The 14,229-nt window shown below is 37.4% G+C and overlaps 1 protein-coding gene across 4 annotated transcripts in view; it reads left to right on the forward strand.

Annotated features, from left to right (window-relative positions):
• VAV3 (vav guanine nucleotide exchange factor 3) overlaps window positions 1-14,229 on the forward strand; it is a 352,547-nt gene that overhangs the window by 296,769 nt on the left and 41,549 nt on the right. The window lies entirely within an intron of this gene.

Consider the following 14,229-nt stretch of genomic DNA (forward strand, 5'->3'; position numbering starts at 1 on the left):
CTTGGGGGTGCTCTGGGCATAATTCATGAACTATATGAAATGTGAAAAGTAAGCCAGCATGTTGATGTCTGCTGGTGATGAAATCTTGCTTGTCCAGTAAGCCTCTATTCAGGGATTTTGTTTACTGTGGTAAATATGCTATAGTGTTAAAATTTGGTAAAGCTGGATGGTAGAACATTGCTGTTAATAAATTATTCTGTTTTCATGTGTATGTTAGAAATATTTCCAAGCAAAGTTAAAGAGTTTGTTAAAAATCTGTTGTGCGTTGAGGGGAAACGGGGGCAGGATTAACAGAAAGACTAGCACATGAGTTTGGTTGAGGTAAAGAGAGAGCAGAGAAGGACTGTTGGGTAATAATCCATTGTGCACATATGTAAATGATAGCTATTTTGTTTGCTTAAAACTGTTTTTTTATCTGTCATCTTGTTACAGAATGCGCCTAGATTGACCATATATCTCCAACCACATTTCAATTGCTATAGCCAATGACTTTTCTAAAGCTCCACCATTCTTCCTAAGTATCCTACTCCTCTCATACCTCATCCTTCCCAAAAAAGGAAGAGAATGACATATTCTACTAACTCTTCAGTCCACTCCTGCATCTGCCAACTCATCCACAAAACATACCTGCATTTGTATCCGAGATTCCTCATATTCACGACTTATCTTTATTCTTGGATTTTCCATCAGCTGGCTCTTGACTCCTATATTTCCACCTTCATTGTCTCCACTGGCTCCTTTTCTACAGCATGTAAATATGTTCCAGTAGAGAATTCTAGGTTGGTGGGTTTTTTCTCTCAACACTTTCAATATTTCATTTCACTCTCTTCTTGCTTATGTAGTTTCTGAAGAGAAGTCAGAAGTAATTCTATCTTTTCCTCTATAGATAAGGTGCTTTTTCCTCTGGCTTCTTTTGGGACTTTTTCTTTATTTTTGATTTTTCTGTAGTTTCAAAATGAGAAGCCTAAGTGTAGTGAGTTTTTTTGGCATTTACCCTGCTCATTGTTCTTTCTGGATCTTGGGTTTGGTGTCTGACATTAATTTGGGCAGATTGCCGTCATTGTTTCAAATATTTCTTCTTTTCTTTCCTCTCTTCTTCTTCTTGGTATGCCCATTACATGCACATTACACCTTTTGGAGTTGTCCCACAGATCTTCAATATTCTCTTCTGTTTTTTCATGTCTTTTTTCTCTTTGTTTTTCAGTCTGGCAGTTACTGTTGAGATGATCTCAAGCTCAGAGATTCTTTTCTCAGCCATATCCCAGTCTACTAATAAGCCCATAAGAGGCATTCTTCGTTTCTGTTACAGTGTTTTCTGTTTCTAGCATTTGGTTTTGGTTCTTTCTTAGTAATGTAAAGGACTACAGTTGTGATGAGATGTGAAGGAACGGGAGGCTTCTATGGTCCTGTAATTAGGTCTCGGTCTTTTTAATGAGCCTATACTCAGTCTTTTTAATGAGCCTATACTTCTGGACGGTGAACTTCACAAGTGTTTCTCTGTTTTTTTTCTCCCCCTAAGGTGGAACAGGATGGCTAGAGTGGGCTGGAGTTGAGTATTTCGGTTCCCCAGGTCAGTTAGGCTCTGATAATACCCCAGCAGGTCAGGCTCAGGTTAACTAGTTTCCCTAAGGATAAGCCTTGTGAGAAGAGCAGAGTGCCTTTTCCCCTCCCTCTGCTGGAAGCCCCAGGGGATTTTTCTCCCTGTTTACCATGGGAATCTGGTTGAGCTCCTGAGGGTAAAGCTCACAATACTGTGGGGTTTCCCCTGTTTCTGGCTTCCCCTGGAGTTTTTAACTCTCAGGGTTGTCGGCACTGAGCCTCCAGCAATTTGTCAATTACAGTTGAGGTTTTCCTACCCCAGCGCTGGCGCTGGATCCTACAGCAGTTTCTGCTGGTCAGTCTCTGCCCTGGTAAACTGTGACTCCCTATATTCACCTGTCTGTCTCTCTAATCTTAGGGGCTGAGGTTTGTCCTGTGCCCTCCCCTCTTTTATGGATCCAAGGAGAGTTGTTGATTTTTTCAGTCTGTTCAGCTTTTTACTTGTTAAGACAGAGTGACACCCGTCAAGCTCCCTACATGCGGAAGTAGAAGCCCCAGTGCTCTTTTTACTAAGTTCTATTCCCTCCTCTTCTTTTTAGACAATAAGACATTATTATTTTTCATTTTCTCTCAGCAGCATGGGAGCATGAAGCTTTTCTGGTATGATGCTATAATGGCTTGGGAAACTCTCAGGAGAATTGTGGGAGAAATGAGAACCTTTGGATAATGAAATGTATGTGTATGTCTGTTGAGGGGAAGATATGTGATAGGAACAAGTAAGGCTAATGCTAGAACAGAGAAAAACAATTAGCACATTTATTTCAGATCAGTAAGTATGTATTGAGTGTCAGACTCATTACTCAGACACTGCTCACACTTCAATTACCAACTTCAACCATTGGTTTGACATTAGGTCTCCTGTCTTTAGAAGAACCATTTGTGCTTGCTGGCAGCTAACAGCATGATTAGATTTTCAGAGATATGTTAATCTAATATTTCTAATATCTAATATCTAAAGATCTAATATCATCTAATATTTCTGACACGGATGTAGCATGAGTCAGAATGTCTTATGGGTACCCCTAAGCCAGTCAAAGGATTTCAAGCCTTACTGGAAGGAGCAGTGACACTGTTAGAAAACCTGGACTCAAGTCATACATCCATAGCCAAAGAGCTGTAAGGTTTGGGTCAAGTTACTTCATTACTATGTGGCTCAGCTTCTACATTTGTTACATAAGAGGGGCTGGACCAGAGCAATGCCCACGACTCTGACGGAATCATCTGGGGACTTTGCAATCATGTCACCACACAACCCCACTTTCAGAGATTAGGATACAGTTTGTCTGGGTTGAGCCCAGGCTTGAATAGTTTGTGTAGAACCCTAGATAAATTTAATGTAAGCCATTGACTAGATGACCCAATTGGTAAGATTCCATGATAGTTATGACATTAGTCCCAGCTCACGATTTGGTCATTGATAGCAAACCAACTTATTAAGCACAGCTGTAAAATATGGGGTTACAATGAACTCACTACTATGGCTCTGAAAGTTACCAAATGAAGGGCACATTTTCATAGTATTAGCATACAATTAAAATATACCTGCCACAAACTTTACACTGAACTTGGTATGATTGGTTTCTCCAATTCCAAAGGTACTTCAGATTTTACAGTGTTCCCAGACTGTCACAATAAAATCAGCTCTTGTTTTACACTGTGTATGTGGACGGTACATGGAGGAAACTGGCCTGAATGTGTACTTACTCAACGGCGTGATTTAGCATGATATGTTTTAAAAATTTCTGAACAAAAATCTTTCCTCCTTGGTGGGTCTAAATGTGTAAAGAATGTTGCTGATTTGATCCTTTGAAGTTGTGGGAGTCTGTAGGTGTGTTTGCAGTGGATCCATGTATATTAATTTGCCGGTTTTTATGTTTAGGGAAGAGTGCTTTATGGTTTGTATTCTAAAAGATGTGACTCCTGCACTGGGAATTTTTTTTTTTTAATTGCTTCTGAGAAGATAATTTTTAAGCACCTCTTTTTGTTCCCTAACCAACTGTCTCATTTGAGATTGCACATAATTAGCACAAGAGAAGCAAGAATTTTTCTTTCCTGTGCTAGAATTTAGGAAATTGTAGCTCATTTTGCTGAGTGTTAGTTACTGACTGCCGTCTGCTAGCAGCGTCACCTTAAATAGATTACCTGCTCCGGGGGCATCAGTTTTATCATCTGTAAAATGCATACAGAATAAAATAAATAATATATGAAAGAGTTCTAGCACAGTGCTCATTAAACAGTAGCCCCTATTCGTCCATCCATGTGTCCATCCACCCATCCATCCAAATACTAATGAAGTGCCAACTATGTGTCTGACTCTGTGTTTCCTACCGGGAGGACCACAAAAAGGACAACTGGTTTCTAACCTTGTGGCCTTAATGATCTACGGAGTGATGAAAGCTCAGGATAGGTGATGCAGCTGGTTTCCACTTTGAGTTTTTTATTAAGGGTTTTTATAAATCATATTGTTAGAAATATATCTAGAGTGAAACCTGTGGATAAAGATCTGGAGTAGTTATTGGGATGTTACAGTGGCTTTGCATTTGAATTTCAAAAATGTCTTTTGTACCAGTTAAGAGTTTGGCTTATTTGGAAATGTTCAAGAAATTATTCTTTCTAAACCAAATTGTTTTCTCCTCTGTTTTTTCAAGTGAGCCACTTCACTCATTAGTGTAGAAAGTCGGGTTGTATTGTAGACTGTCATGTTTTCTACATACTCTATGTCCAGAGAATACAAATTATCCTCCGCTATCTATCAGGAACTTTCTTTCTTTGAGTAGCTATCAGTCTAGTCTGTATTATTATTATAACAACAGTCATTTCTAATGCTATTGAAGTGGGTGGGCTATCTGCATTTTCATTATATCTTCTTTCAAACAATGAGTTGCCAACTGAGCTGTAAAAATGTTCTCTGTTCAATCTTCACATTGAACGGATTCATTTTGGCAGCTTTTTCTTTTCTTTGTTGTCTTCTTTTTCCTTTCTTTTTCCTTGAAAGTTCTATAAAATTGTCTTCAAGTGAAATGAATATAAATGAATATAAACTAGGAAATTGGCCATTTAGGATCCATTTCCTAGTGCAGGTGTAAGCCTAACAACATATTAAACGATTCTGAACATGTCATTGGACTGATGATAAACCTGTTGATTTTAGTTGTTGCAATATATGCTAATAGTGACTAAGGAGAACATCCTTCATATTAGAAACGTTATTTTCCCAGAAAAGATACAGATTATACTTATCAGAGAGGAAGAAAGGGCAAGAGAGAGAAACAGGCAAATGTAAAATCATGCCATGCCATCTGTGGTTTCTAATACAGAGCTTTATATGTATTTTCTTCTTAGAATAAAGCTTACGAAGCAATGAAGATCCTGTGTCCTATATCATGGGGTTTTATTTGCTCCATTGTCATTTATGAATACCCAAATGTTCCACAGGGAGAATTTTGTAAGCTAAGTGGAATCAAACGGCAATTATAAGCAGTAGAACTGTAATCAGTGTGCCAAAAATATATATTTTTATCCACAATGAAAGTTAAATAACCTAGAAAATAGTTGTGATACTTCACACTTACAGATCATGCATCTACATGATCTTTATTCTAAGGAGGGAAAATGTTTTTACACACATTCTGATTAATTCACAGAAATCTCCATAAAGAGGGTAAATTTTATGGTTTTAAAGGGCCAAATTTATCATCCATCTATAGAATGGCATTTGCAGAATTAGAATTAGACTGTCTTCCAGACTTCTGGTCTCCTGGTTTAGTTCTGTGTGTTAGACCATCCTACCTTTGTTTTAGGAGAGTCATTTATAATTTTTAACACTTCTAAGAAAAACACATTTTTAAAGGCAACTTAGATCTTTTTTGGTAGAACAATCAGGAAACAAAACATTGCTTTATGTAGAAGATTTTGTTTTTAAGTTTTTTTAACTCTGCCTCAAAGGAAAAAATTAAAAGCCAGAAAATAAGTTGACCTTAGAAAACTTGGGAGATTCTCAGGAGGAAAGAAGCATTCCTACTCACGTGGCTTCCTGAGGAAGGGAGTCTGGGGGAGGGGTGGCTCTTGACTTGGTCATGAGCTACAAAGTGTTAAATTCCCCTTTACCACCATCTTAACCCTCAAACATAAAGGTCGCCAGTGCAGCAAGTTGACCTTTGTCTTAGTTTACCTTGTCAAGAATTTTTACTTCCCACATACCTGCTATATTTAGTGTTCAAACAAACAACAATCCAGGTGATTGCTTTTTACAGATGTGTTTTCCTCATTTCAATGTGGAAAAAAATGAAGGGTTCAACTGAGGGGGACCTTTTTCATAGGGGACCTGTTTTCTCAAAACTTCGGTCATTGATATATATTTTACCTTCTGCCTGAATTTTCCCTTTTACTCCCAATTTCTTAGCTAAATCCTTCTTTACCATCAAGGCACAATTCTGGGACCACTTTCTCGAAGGTCTTCTCTGAACCAAAGGGCTTCTATCATAGCACTCATTGTACTGTATCCTAATGGTCTATTCATCCTTCTCCCTGCCTGGTTAGAGCGCTCCAGAAAGCTAAGATCCATAGCTTTCATCTCTTTGTCTCTGATGCCTAGAATAAAATAAGCATTCATTCTGTGGGTCTAGAATGAATAACTCTGTTCAGAGCTGCTGTTTCCATAATATGTTATTTACAAGTTTTCAGATTCATTGTTTATTAACTCAAATTACACTTTATGATGTTATTTGAAAGACCATTAAAATATTCATTCATCTTGTCAGATTTAAATTTATCTTGTTCTCTTGTAATGGTCTTAAAGCTCTTTAGCCTTCTATCCTCAAATTCCTTATCTATAAAATGGGGATTTTAATACTTAAATGACTCACAAGGGTGTTATAAGAATCATTGCAAGTAAACTTGAAAGAAAATTGAAAAGAAGAAAAAGTACATTTCTGTATAATGGATAATGATTTTGAAAGATATGCTTCATTTTTGAGAAGTGGGAAAATGATCATCAGTTTGGTTTTTAAAGTTTTTTAAAAATTTTATCTTCCTCGTATTTAATACGAAGAGGCCCACCAACATATATGGGCTCGTAGAAGACCACTCTGCCGTCCCAATTCCTGTACCAATTCTTGAAATTTCCTAATCAGATATTAAACATTTTACTTCATAATTAGACATAAAAGCACAAATGATAAGTTCTGAAGGGAATAGTTGATGTAAATAAACAGGGTAAAGTCCAGAGCCCTCTCCTCAGAGCAGGTTTGGATGAGGAAGGCGTAAGATACGTCAAGGAGAGTGAAGGAGAGTGGGAAGGAAACAGAAAGAGAGCCAGGGTTTACAGAAAACAAACTTTGCGGAGGGAATGGTTTGCTGCTTGTGGACTCAACTGTGGGAACTATTGACCTTTTGTGTGAGAGCCTTAGGGGATCTGCCCTATAACACAGGACCTGATGCAGAAACCCTCTGAGGGCCCAGGAAGGGAGGTCCTGTGGAGTGGAGTTAATAGTCTTTCCTCCCAACAGCCTCCCTGCAACTTTTGTAACCAAATCACTTCGAAGTATTCTTTTCCTTTGCCCTAGATAAAGGTGAGACTTTTCCAATACTTTCTAGACCACACAAGAATATTAGCTACAAGAGAATTTTCTAAAACTATATATTTTTTTCTCCTGATCTAAAATTCAAGTGTCAGGCTGATCATAGAGGCAAATAAGAACACTGAAGACATATTTTAAGGAAAATCAGATCTCCTTTGTTAAGAAAACTGACTCCTGACACCAAAAGACTCATAGCTTTGGCATTATGAACCAGCAAGTACACATCTCTGGGAAGTATGTTTTCCCCAGTTCAGATTCCTACCCCAGGGCATTTCTTTGTGAAATCTCGAACTTGGTTTTTATCATGGCAATGATACCTTTTTAGGCAGTGCTGGAGCGAGTGTAGTTTTAAGGTGTTCCTCAGTTGACCTTGGCTTTGCATCTAAACTGCCTCTCACCGCTTGCCCATCCCTTCTATAAAATCAGAAGATGCCAAGGCAGAATTGAAATTGTGGATGTGGGGATAAAAAGCTATATGAAAAGGGTAGAGGCTTATTTGGTATTAGTATGTCCTGTAATCATGAGATCTTTGTTTTGACAGGTGTTTACCTCAAAATATTGAGTTAAATCAGGGTCCCTAATTACAGGAAAGGAGAAAAAGTCAGAGCGTGACTGTAATAGAACAAGGGAGGCCCGGGAGAGATGATTATAGAAGATAATAGACATTAGTAAAGGCCTGTAAGAAACATTTTCCCTGGGTGATTGCCAACTGGCTTTGATTGAATAGATCATAAACTGAGTTTGCAGGAATGTTTCCAAGTGTACAGACTGTATTATGGGAATTGGCAAACCTCCTGACAAAGTGGGTGAGGTCCTAATTGTTAACTCTCAAGATGGGTGTTTTTGGTTAACAGTTCTTACTGTTACTTTGTCCTGTGTTTGGTACAGGGCAAAATGTAGGTTATAATGTACCTAGGTGAGGACACTGCTGTCTAAGTAGAAATTCAGACAGTGAAGTATTACCTCTTCTTTTCCCAATAGAGACTAATATTATTAAGGAGAAAGTTCTGAGGACTTCTGTTGTGGTCCTTTTTCTTCCATTATTTTACCACCACATAAGCTATGTTCTGCCATAATTACTAAGTTTTTGTCAATCACAGAATACCTTCAGTGGGCCATCAATCTGCGGTTGCATCTGATATGACTATTGATTTGATACAGGTGATTTCAATAGAGTGTGCACATGCACATGCCCTTGAGGCTTTAGGCCAAATAATTTATCAAATTATGACATATATTAAATTTTAATTATTCATGGTAATCTGAATTCCTAAAGAATGAATGAATGAATGTAACTGCTAACAAATCAATCTTGTGTACCTTGGAAAATAGAGGACTTCACACTGAGTTACAATGTAAGTAATTAGGGACCTGAAATGTGCTTATCTTCTATAAATAAGCACAACCAGATTAAATTACTGATACATAGCACCGCTAATTAAGAATTTGTGGATCAAATAACTTCTTGGTAACAGTAACTAACTGGAGAACTGTAGGGACTTGGGGAAAATGCTAGTTTAAGCAAAGGACTTTGGTGGTAAAGGGGACCTCAGAAATCCTAGGGTCAAACTCTGTCATTTCGCAGATGAGGATATTGAAGCCAAGAAAGATAAAATGGCTTAGTGGAGATCAGAAGGCTAGGAATAGAACTCCAGGCTCCAACTCTCTATCCACATCAAATTATTACCTCATAGGTTTGTTTGTGATCCAAAATTCTGTAAAAATCTATAAAAATAACCAAAGCAAAAGCTAATTAAGGAAATGACGTTATCTGAATGAGATCCTTGAAGATAGTGGCCATGTTTATGAATTTTTAATCCTCTAGTACATAGCATAGTGCCTTGTGAATATTAGGAAGTCAGTATACTTTTCATTAAACCACTAGTTCTGTTCTTAGTAGAAAAATAAATTCTTTAAAAATGCCTACTGCTGCCATGTACATTTAATGTATATGGTGCTATTTTCAGAATATTCCCTTGGTGATTACTTACGATTAAAATTACTAAAGATAAGAAAACACTGATTAGTTATATGCGAGGATTAAAAAAACAAAAACAAATTTCTGTATTTTGGACTTTTGTTAAGCCTGGTTTATTTTCGGGGTTATATGCCCTCTTCCCAAATCAGATTTCTTCCAAGATGTGCTAGAACATTCTTCTTCTGTCCAGATTTTATGTTGAGTAACCACTTGGGATTTGGGGTACCTACATGCACATTGGTTTCTGCTTGCTGATTTTTTTTCCTTTCGTCAAGGGTAGTCTCTTGTTTACTTCACCAGAAAAACCCAGTTATAAGATTTTGATTCGATATTGCATCATGTACAATATCTCACCCAGTGAGACTGTGGAGAAAAAGCCTCAAGGCACCCATAACTGGAGTTCCTTTCCCTGCTGGAGGAATCCAGGAACCTCACAGAATACATTTTTTGGATAACAAGAAAAATGTTCTGCAAAGTCTCATTCTGCTTTTATATTCATCTCACATCCAATAAGTGTAGAAATACAGCTTTTGGCTTTATCGTAGGTTTTTCTTAGTGTACATTTCACAACTTTTAATTTTTTTTAGAGTTTTTGACACTTCCGTCTGCCAAAATTTCAGAGATGTAGTAAACACAAACAATTTTCTGTGCATTGGAAAAAACATCAAATATAATCGAGGTCTTTGTCATACATTTTGATGACTTGATTCAATTATAAACCCTTACAAATTGTAGATAAATTTAATTTCAAGGAGCCTAGACTAAGATGCAGCTTTTTTAGAGTTATTCAGAATTCTAAGCCTATGACAGCCACTTAACTACAAATGAACTATGCCAGGAATATGAGTTTCATACAGTCTTTTGAAAAATCTCATGAGTGTTTACTGTTTATACATTGGACAAAAGTTAAAGATCCTGTACTCTTAAGAAATGATAAAAGCACGTGCTTATGGTTTTGTTCTTGTGTGTGTGTGTGTGTGTGCATGAATATTTTGGAATCCATTGTAATGACCGACCATTTGGTGCAACCATATGCCATTATACTTGGCAAATTTTCAAGGTCTTCACTGGTGGAAAAATGCATATCTTACTCATCATATAAGAAGAAATTAACAATGAAAGAATGTGTGTACTTGCAAGAAAGCATTAGGACATTTGAGAAAAGGAATGGACTATCTTGAATGTAGTATTTTCTGTTCCAGTGAAAGTTATATGAGAGTTTGTATTACTTGTGGCTTAACAAACTTGCCTAAATATAAGGAGGATGGTGGGATTATACATAGGACTAGGCATTTCTATTTTAATAACACATGAATAGGTCAACTAAAGAAAGAAAATTTAGAAGTGAAAAGATGGATTGAGAATAATAAAAAAGCAATATTGTGGAGAAAATAGAAAATTAGGTATTTTTAGCATTTAGCAAGTGCTTTCACACATGTTAATTCTTTGATCTTTGTAACACCCTGGTGATGCATGTGTGGCAGATCTTGTCACCATCCTTGTTTTACCATTGAGACTTGCCTAAGCTTGCAGTTTTTTATGGCAGAGCTGGGAATAGAATGAGCTCTTCTGATGCCACATCCCCTGTGTATGGTACTCCTTTTCTATGTTTTTCAAGAACTAGCACTGATATATATCTAATTGATGACAATGGTTACAATATGGCTGCTGCTATGATCACAGATCACTCCTTACCAATTTCAGAAAGTCTTTGTTCTAGTTTTCTCTCCTTTTCTAGTCCTTTGATTCCATTGCATGTACTCACAAAGCCTGTCAGAATAATTCCAAAGACAGTGCTTGCTAAAAGCTATCTATCTACCTATCTATCCATCCATTCAGTTAGTAAACTAATTTTTATTGGCCTATATTCCCATAATTCATGCCCACCCTGTATGTCATCTTCCCCACACACTCAGACTGTATTTCTGACAGTGAGAGAGTGACTGGGCAAGATGACAGTTGCTCTGGCCATTACCCATATGTGATAAATTGCTTAGTAATCTCCACAGCACCATCATGCATGCATTCAGAGTGTTTAGGGCATTGTAACTTGGGAGAATTTCCAATCTTTCATAAATAACCATTAATCTGTCCCTTTTACATTCAGCTTTCCACATCTGTTTCAAATTGTTCAGTGCTATTCCAGGAGTGCATTAAAGCTCCAATCCAGGTGGCATTAAGGGGATAAATGAGCCACAGGGAAAAGATGCTCTGTATTTTTCTTAAAGCAATTCTTTCCCTTTTTACAAAGTTAGGAGTCAAGCAATTTCTGATTAAGATTTTTGGAGGATATTCTGTCATTTAGGCCATCCTTGTCTATGGGTTTAAAAATGCAATTTTAGCTCTACCATCCTAGCATACGTTAATGTTTTTCTCTATACAAGTAGATTGTAAATATCATTTCTACCAGCAAATTTAAAGTAGTTTTAATTCATTATGATTCACTGTGGATTCTTTTTGAAGAAAAATGAAAAATAGTTAAAACCGAAGATCGTTTAGAAATAAATGTGTCTGAGTATGCATTAATACTTGAGATGTTCAGGAAGTTCAGAGAAAGTTGTCAATTTTAGTTTGATATGTTTTTCTACAGGAAGAAATTTGCTTTTCAGGAAAAAAGGCATTATTATTGTATGAATTATAATTTAACGTTATTATGCTTTGTGTCTGCTTCAATTTATTTAATGAAAATTATAAAGGTTCATCTTTTCTTACCATATGCAGCCCGTAACTTGTTTTTGCAGGTACTTTCCAAAGAAAGTATTTTCATGAGAATGACCCAACCTGTACTGTTAGATTTGCAAAAGTCCCATCACATAATAGAGAGAATGCCCTGCGGAATAAATGCCTATAAAGATAGCACTGTGTGGTACACTGGATGACACATAACTATGCAAGAGGAATGTTTTCAGGTTAACCTTGAAGATATTAAGGGGCTCACAAGAACAAATATCAGATAGGAGGATAACTAAAAGAAGATTCCCTATCTTTGGCATTTATAATAGGCATAAAAGAAATGACAAGTTGATTATCTGACCCAGAATAAAAATGCCCACACAGGGATGTAAAGGAGAAGGAAATTCAGCTACATGTCTCATCAAGGTTAGTAAAAATCTCATAGATTAATCATCACATAAAGTACACTAAATCATTGGCTTTGAAAATGGTTTATTTCATAGCTACAGTCTGCAGTTCCATCCATGCGTAGGGGATTGACAGCTGCTCCACCCATTAGTATTAATGAATTATCAATGTACATCCCACACACATCCACCAGGGAACCAGAGACACCCCTCCTACACACTACTTTGGTTTTGAATCTTCCAAATGTTGTAGGATGGCTATTCCTTTAATAAGTGGAAAATCATTGACTACAGCACGTATTATCTCCCATAGCTAAAACTGACATCTCATAGGAATTAGTGAGGAAATGTAACTTTATTCATCAATTAAGATATGTTAAATTTTCTCTCACCTCTTTGTCATCTAAGGAATGCTGTGACCTTTGAGGAAATTTCACCTGCTCTGCTAGGGCATTTCATTAAGGAAAACACAAGTTAGAATGACCTTGGGAGTCTGCTTATTGAAAATTGCCCCCTCCTGAGAGACCTCTGCTAGTGTTCTTGAAATGTGGAGAGAGAGAACAAAGTGGTTTTGATACAGTGACCATGTGTCCTGGTTTACCCATAATAGTCCCAATTTACACCTTTGGTCCTGGCGTAGTTATTAATCATTGCCCCCTCACTCTCAAAAGATCTTGGTTTGGACAGATCACTCTAGTTTTAGAACATTTCTTAAAAAACCATGGCCCCTTCCTCTACAGTCTAAGACAGTTTCAGATTCCATTCATGCCTTTCAGGTGGAACCCTTGGTTCTGCAAAGAAAGACACAAAAAAGTGATGGATCAGTGCATACAGCTTTAGAAATGATAAAATTCATTAAAGTGTTTCCTACTCTTTCATTCTTTGTGCCTTATCACCTTTCTCTCTGTTTTGTGCATTACATTCTTCAGCACACACTCCTTATATAAAATATCAGGGATTGGTCAAACAGTGTCACTATAAGAATATTTTCATATAGAAATAGGCTGCGTAAAGCTTCTCAGTCCATTTGTGTAAAAACAAAACGTGGTATATTTTATTGTTTTCAATGAAGGGGAATTTAAGGTCGCGCTACTCATTGACATGGGACTATCAGATTGAGAAATACCTCAAATTACAAACATTTATTAAGTGCTTACTATGTGTCTGGCATTCTGTTATAAAAAATGATGAAGACTGCGGCCGGCCCTGTGGTGCAGCGGTTAAGTTCGCACGTTCCGCTTCTCGGCGGCCCGGGGTTCGCTGGTTCGGATCCCGGGTGCGGACATGGCACCGCTTGGCGCACCATGCTGTGGTAGGCATCCCACATATAAAGTAGAGGAAGATGGGCACGGATCTTAGCTCAGGGCCAGGCTTCCTCAGCAAAAAGAGGAGGACTGGCAGTAGTTAGCTGAGGGCTAATCTTCCTAAAAAAAAAAAAAAAAAGAACAATGATGAAGACTGTGTCCTGGATTTCAAAGAACTCACAGTCTAGTAATGGAGGACATCATGTAAAGTAATAATTATACGTGGCATGTGTGTTTCTAAAAGCACGTGAAGGTGCGATGGGAGAAAAGGGTGAGATTAAATCTGGATCTGCAGATTGAGGAAGGTTTTATAGACGAGATGACAGAGGAGGTAATGTGTGAGCCAAGTTTAGGCGGAGGAATAGAGTGAAAGTATCAATCTATATGAGGGGCCCTGTGTCAATTTTGTTCTGAGGAAATAGGTGGTATTACATTGGCCAATATGCACTGTCACAAAAATATCACTGCTGCTCCTGAACTCTGCATTCCATAGATTAAGACCTTTTGTTCTTTTTCTGATGAAGAATGGAATTGACAGTTCACTATTCTTATAATAGCCACAATGTTCCCATTTGTTGATATGTCTTCAAATAGAGTTTTGAAAGACCATTATAAAGCTCTCTTAGACCTTTCCCCTGTAAAACAGACTTGTTCCCTTTCCTGCACTCTCAGAGGTCTTACTTTAGTTT

This window comes from Equus przewalskii, unplaced genomic scaffold (assembly GCF_037783145.1).
Source record: "Equus przewalskii isolate Varuska unplaced genomic scaffold, EquPr2 ChrUn-13, whole genome shotgun sequence".
NCBI classification, from domain to species: Eukaryota; Metazoa; Chordata; class Mammalia; order Perissodactyla; family Equidae; genus Equus; species Equus przewalskii.